The sequence below is a fragment of the Oreochromis niloticus genome, linkage group LG8, assembly GCF_001858045.2.
Source record: "Oreochromis niloticus isolate F11D_XX linkage group LG8, O_niloticus_UMD_NMBU, whole genome shotgun sequence".
In the NCBI taxonomy this organism is placed as follows: domain Eukaryota; kingdom Metazoa; phylum Chordata; class Actinopteri; order Cichliformes; family Cichlidae; genus Oreochromis; species Oreochromis niloticus.
In genome coordinates, this window is record NC_031973.2 from 7,897,670 (window position 1) to 7,904,051 (window position 6,382).

General features: G+C 38.7%; 1 long non-coding RNA gene across 1 annotated transcript in view; it reads right to left on the reverse strand.

The window, feature by feature from the left end:
* Positions 1 to 5,088, reverse strand: part of LOC112847663 (uncharacterized) — a 32,050-nt gene extending 26,962 nt beyond the window's left edge. Inside the window, exon 1 of the long non-coding RNA XR_003221356.1 lies at positions 4,776 to 5,088. This is a non-coding gene — a long non-coding RNA (uncharacterized LOC112847663). The remainder of the gene's footprint in view (positions 1 to 4,775) is intronic.
* Between the last annotated feature and the right edge of the window lie 1,294 nt (positions 5,089 to 6,382).

A 6,382-nucleotide genomic window follows, 5' to 3' on the forward strand; every position in this document is an offset into this window, starting at 1 on the left:
GAAAGTGTTACTTGTTATGTGAGATTTTCTCAGGTCCGAAACTCATCAACCTCTCTGTTGAGTCATTTATATACTTTTTTTGTCAGCTAGGATAATAGACAATCAAAAATGTTCATTCACAGGTCAGGGCCGTTGATTCGGTAAAACTTATTCACACTAGCAATAATTTCATAGATAAATGCCTAATCACAGATAGTTTTACATGTATAGGTTGGCAGTTGTATACAGGATAAGGTATCCATGTCCTCAAATCTCCTGTTATTGAGACAACTGAGGAGCTACTGTCTGTTCTCTGATGACTAAGCCAGACATCAAGATGAGTATGAAAGCTGTATTGTAACTGAAGAATGCAGCTAAGCGGAGCTGTGTTGCGTGCAGTAGGATGATGAATGGAGTGACAGTCAGGAAAGTGGATGGGCAGTCTGACAGTAGATGTCTGGAGATGAGGCACTACCCACTAGACCCTTAAAATGCCTGATCATTTCAGATAACTTACAGGACAACTGGGTGGTAGATAGTCGTGTATAAATTGAGTTTTACAGTATAACTTTGACTTTAGGTTATATCCTATGTCTGAATACTCTGTCTAAATGCTTAAATGCAGTTTTCTGTTAGATGCATGTGCACATGAGAATATAATAGGTTGTTTTGCTTATGTGTATGCTGATGTGCGCATTTGCGTGATCTAAAAGAGGAGGCCTGAGCCTGATGTGCCTCATCTGGTCTCAGAGATCATTAGGCTCCTGTTCACTGGGTCCTGGGGGAAAAGGAAGCCATTAGGGTTCACAGGAACCATCATTCGCTCTCACTTCAGGTCCAACAAAAGCATTAGGGTGCATTTCAGGTTTGCATTTTACTCATGAAGGAAACTTGGATAAGCTTAAATTTCCTAGACTACAGGTAGTGGATAGTTATAATTTAGTGTAACCAGCTACAATGTACAGTTTTCATTGTGAATGTGTGGGTTTTTTATTTTTTAAACTGCATTATTTTCCAAATATTAGCCAAAATTATATTTTATTGATGGTCTTGCATAACCTTTAAAATTCAAACAGGATCTGTCTTCTATGGAAGATGCATTCATCTTGTAATTAAATTCAAATGGCTGGTAGCTGTTACTATCTCTCACTTACACTTACACACTCTTTCTCACACACACATACACAGAATATATATATAAACAGATCCACGGTGCTTTCACAGCATACGCACGTGCTCTATTCAAGTCAAGTGACAGTTCAAAGGAGAGGTGAACAGGAGTTAATGGAGATTAATTACGTGACATCCCCTCCACGTCATCACTGACGCTTGCCAGATTCCATGCCACATCTCCATGTCTTCATCACACTGAAGCATGGAAGGGTCTCTGTGGCAGATCTCCATACTCTTATGTGAACTCCCATCCCTCCCTTCTTTCTGTGGCTGGATTGCATTATTTTCTCCTTAGAGCAAAATGGGATCTTTCAGTCTGTGCTACAGTCGACTGGCCTGTATCAAAGGCGCTGCATGCTCTAAAACCCAATGGCAGTTTGATCATTCTTTTCCTTTCTTCCATTTCCATCGTAAAAGGGGGTATTTGTGCTGGGTGGCCAGGATGTAATGCAGTTGGATCATCTCTTGAGTTACGGTGCAGGTTTTAGCTGTGCCAGTGATATATAGCCTGCAGTTTCAGAGTAAGAAATGTCATGGCCGTGCAAAGGGTCCAAGGAGCCCTTTCTCCTACTGACACAAGACAACACGCACACACTACACTGTAACTGTAGTGTGTGCGTGTGTGTAAGCATAGTAAAAAAAAAAAAAAAAAGACAATTTAATGCACCTTGCACTTAATATGAACCATGATGTTTATGGATTACTTTTGATCTATCCCAGTGGAGATATTTCACTAATGTGCTATATAGCCATGAGTTCTAGCCGAGGAAAATGGTATTTGCAGACAATTCCTGGATTTGCTTCAACCTGTTTGAGTATCGAATTTGCCATACATGACCGTGCCAGAAAGCAGAACGTATTTTTTACTTTTGTCCTGGAAAATCGCTTTATTTTTACTGTTTTTTGATTGAAAACGTCATCTGATATCCAAAATGTACCGAGTCTGAGGAGTATTGCCACATACTCATTTTGACCAGTGTTCTGTATGCTAACTGTAGACAGATTTGTATTTTTTCTCATCATTCTGTGCAGGTTGAAATGTGATAGAAGCTCCCTGAGGTCCTAACCAACATCCTACAATACTGTGCATGTGTGTGTTATTCTATTAAAATGTGATAAAGATTTTATTTTCCTGTCGCAGGAGGGTAGAAATGATTAAAATGGAACTTTTTTTCCCAGCTTTGCTCTCAAATTCCACCCCAAAAACTGCTTCTGGATTTTATTTCCCAGTCTGATTTTTAATGGCTGGAGAATATAAAGGATGGATATGGGCTTTGGGCTTTGGGGTGAATTCCAAACGGGAATGTGAACTTCTCTGTTTCTGTTTCCTGTGGCCTACTGTGCCAATAAGTATGAACAAACTTCTGTTTCTTTTTTAGAAAGTATCCCTTCCACAGTTGTGAATGTGTTTTCATTTTCAAGAGGTTTAACAGACTGAAAATCTTTCCACACAAATGCTCAGTTTCTTACACGACTGTGTACACATATTTCAGTATCACTGTTCAGGGTCAAATTATGAAGGGGTGACAGCCGAATACTATTCAATGTTAGGAAAAAGAATATAGTTTGATGCCTTCAATGCCAAAGGGTGTCCATCTGTGGGTTAGTATCGTGCCTGTGCCTCACTGACTGTCATCTATTTCTTGAATGATAAATGAGTGTGGAGGTAAATGAGCTGTGAGGTATCAGCTTTGAAATAGACTTTTGCTCTGAATTGATGTGGTGTGACTCCTGAAACCAGTATGGGATTTCTTTTGGATCATCTCCAACTTTTTATCTCTGGAATCCCTAACTAGTTATGTTTCATTTCAGAGCAACACTCTCAGAGAGACAACTCACCCACACACCCACACACATATATGTAAGTAGTAGTGACCTTAAGGTAGCACCTCTGCTTAAAAGAGGTCATCCAATCAGTGGATATTAAGATATTACTGCAGACTGTTAAAAAATATGGCTTGAGTGATGAATGGATAGATTAGAGATGCTGTATATCACAAGTCTTTATGTATCTCACAAACTAGGCCAGATGGATAATAGAAAGAACTCAAGATTTGTGGTTTTCCCTGGCAGCAGGGAATAAAATCTTAATTGACAATTCAATATTAAATATTCCACTGAATAACAGTTTAGTAGCTATGAAACAAAAAAGAAGAAGGCAACCTTCATCGTTTTTGGCCCATAAGAAGTTTGGTCACTGGTGATGTCATACTGACTGACATTCAGTCTACACTCAAATTGAAATGGTTTGTCGCGTCAGTGTGAGTTCAGACTGCTTTGGCAATGAAACAGACAAGCTCATTTTCTATTCTTTCCCTAAAAAGATTTTAAAGTTTAGCAATTTCTCCGGCTGGCCAGGAAAACTATATTTTTGTCTTACTTGTGTCAAGACTGATTACATCTCATTGAATGGTACCTTTCATGGTTTCCCCAAGGAGAATTAAATCTGAACCTGTCAAGTCAGTGATTCTGGTTAAATCTGTGTCAGAGGTATTCATATTTTTCCTTTGACGTATATTTTCCCCATTTTTCTTTTCTGCATCACTATTCATATCATTTCGGCCCATGCGATATAATCCAGCAGATGACTGTGTGTATGCAGTTGCAAGAAAAACCTTTGTGAACCCTTGGGATTTAGCACAACTGATAAAATGTGGTCTGATCTTCTTTTAAAACACAATATTAGACAGAGGTTATCTGAGTAAATTAATAATACATAAAAAGAGTTGAGCTTTTCATTTCGTTATCAAACACACTGAATAATAATGGATAATGGGGGAAAAAATCTGTGAACTTATGGGTAAGGACTTTTCCACAAGTGGTTACTGATAAAGTTTGATCTTCGCAAGAAAGATTGTGTGAAATATCATAAATTACAACTTTCACATGACCTTAGAATAAGCATTATAGAAGTGCACATAGCCTGCAAAAGCACTTCTGATAACCTAGTAGGACTTCATTAATCCACAACAAGCCAAAATGTCTACAACTGGAAGTCCCACAGTTACTGTCTTAGATAAAGATCAGATGTTGCCGCTCTGTGTTACTTCCTCTTAAAAACTCAGCACAAAGAGCACAAAATGCAATTGTAAAAGAGGTGACAACAGGCAAAAGGTCTGCAGATTCTTCTACGACTTGCACAAATCTTGACTTATTGTTTGTTCACTATACGAAAAGCACTGAATAAGAAGACCTTTATGGGAAGAATACCACTAATAAAGAAAAGTTCGAGCACTGACCTTAAAACACTGGAGATGTTGTGGCGTGACGATATTGATGACAATATTTTAATAAATTTATATATTAAAAATTAATGAATTAATTAAAAAATCCTCATTATCATTGGGAAATTCTCAGTAAGTCACAGAAAAACATCTAATGGAGGTTTTACTTGTAAAGGAGGATCTATGAATTACAATCAAGAGTTTGATTACTTTTTACAGCCTGCACAGACACTGATTATTTGTACTACTTTGTTCAGTAAAGACATGAAAAATACAAATGTTTCAATAACTAAAACACAGATTAAATCTGTGCTACATATCAATATGACTTGGATGAAAATCACATGATAGTTTTTAAGCAGTGCCTTTAACAATTTCTGTACGAGTTTGTGTGCCTACCTGTTTTGTAATGTCTCTGGGTGTCTGCTTGTTAGAAACCATCATTTGGCCTTGTGCTCTGTTTCCTTGAAGCTTTTCTAACAGCGCTTCTGTGATTAATGACCACTCAGTGCTTAATAAAAGCATGTAAAAGCAAGGAAGTATGTCAACATGGCACAGCACACGCAAAGAGCAAGGTCCGGGTGGTTGCATTCGAGCTCAAAAACATGACACACTACCCTGTCCAGGCCTGTGCATTTCACAAATGTTTGACTTGTAGTTACTCATTAGCCCATTTGAACTTGCTTTTGTCTGACTGTTTGTTGTCCTTGGAGTCTGTTATGCCACTATTATCATCTCCAAAGCAAGACAAACATTTCTCTCGTTGCTATGTTCGGTAGGAGTAAACAAGTTTGCAGACACGAGCAGAGAACTGGTATTAGCCTTTTTTTGACAAGGTATATTTGTCATACTTTGCTTTTATATTACTTTGGCACACTGAAATGTGCAGTGGAATAGAATTTAATTATGAAAAAAACAAACTTGTCACCAGAGGTTCTTAGGTGGGGAGTTTTCTTATATATTGCTTTGAATCACAATCAATAAGGCCATTTATTTCCTATTACTGTTGTATGTTTTAAGGATTTTTTTATGTCCTTGTGTTACTACTTTTGTGTACCTTGGTGTCTTAAAATAAAACGTGTGAAAGTATGTTGCTGTCAAATATCATTGTTAATGATAAATACTAAAATTTTAAGATTTTCTCTGGTTCTTTGCATTTTAATGAAACAGAGAATGGTTGGAATGGCTCAATACATAATGAGAATGCACATTTGACTGTCAGTGATTATTATCAAAGACGTGTGTCTACCATGTGTCCACCGCAGTGTGTTTTTGGCTCTTCCTGGTAACATGTGGCAGACCATTAGCAGGGCACTCTGACTGAATAGAAAGCCATGAGAAGCATGCTGTGGACTGGATCATCTGCAGCTGCACTTAACCTATCACCAAGCCAGGAATGTCCAGTATAGCTGGTAAGCAGCATGAAAACAGCAGCTAAAGTCTGCCTCATCCTGGCTTTGGTGTGGGAAGGAACAGAGTAGCCAAGGGTGGGGAAGGGCTCTGATGTCACGCTCCTTCTGATTGATAGTTGCAAAGCTGGCCCACATTGAAACCTTTTTTGAAAAGCAAGGGCATGGAAAGACCGTTTAGAATGTGGTGGTGCCCTATAAAAGCTCTGTGGCTACATTTTTCATTTTTTGTAAATCTGATTTTTAAAATGCAACACCACAAGGTGACTTTGTTGATCCCTCTACTAACATCATAGCCATCTGAAATCACCTGGGCACGTTTGCTGTAATTTTTCATAGGCGAAGGAAGGCAAAGGGAAAGACACTTGGGGTCTGTGTGATTTGTAGTGCAGCTGACTTATTATAGTGTAGGGACAGACAGATGCATACATATTTTACATGAGGCCAGTATCAAAGATGAAGGGGTAGCTTGGTAATCGGGACAGATTGTGCGCTTTGGCGGAGGCACAGGATGTTGTTGGGTAGGGAATGGGGGGAGCATATGGGCTGAATTCTGAGGGGTCTTGGCCCACCTTAACATGTTGGGCACGCAAAGAT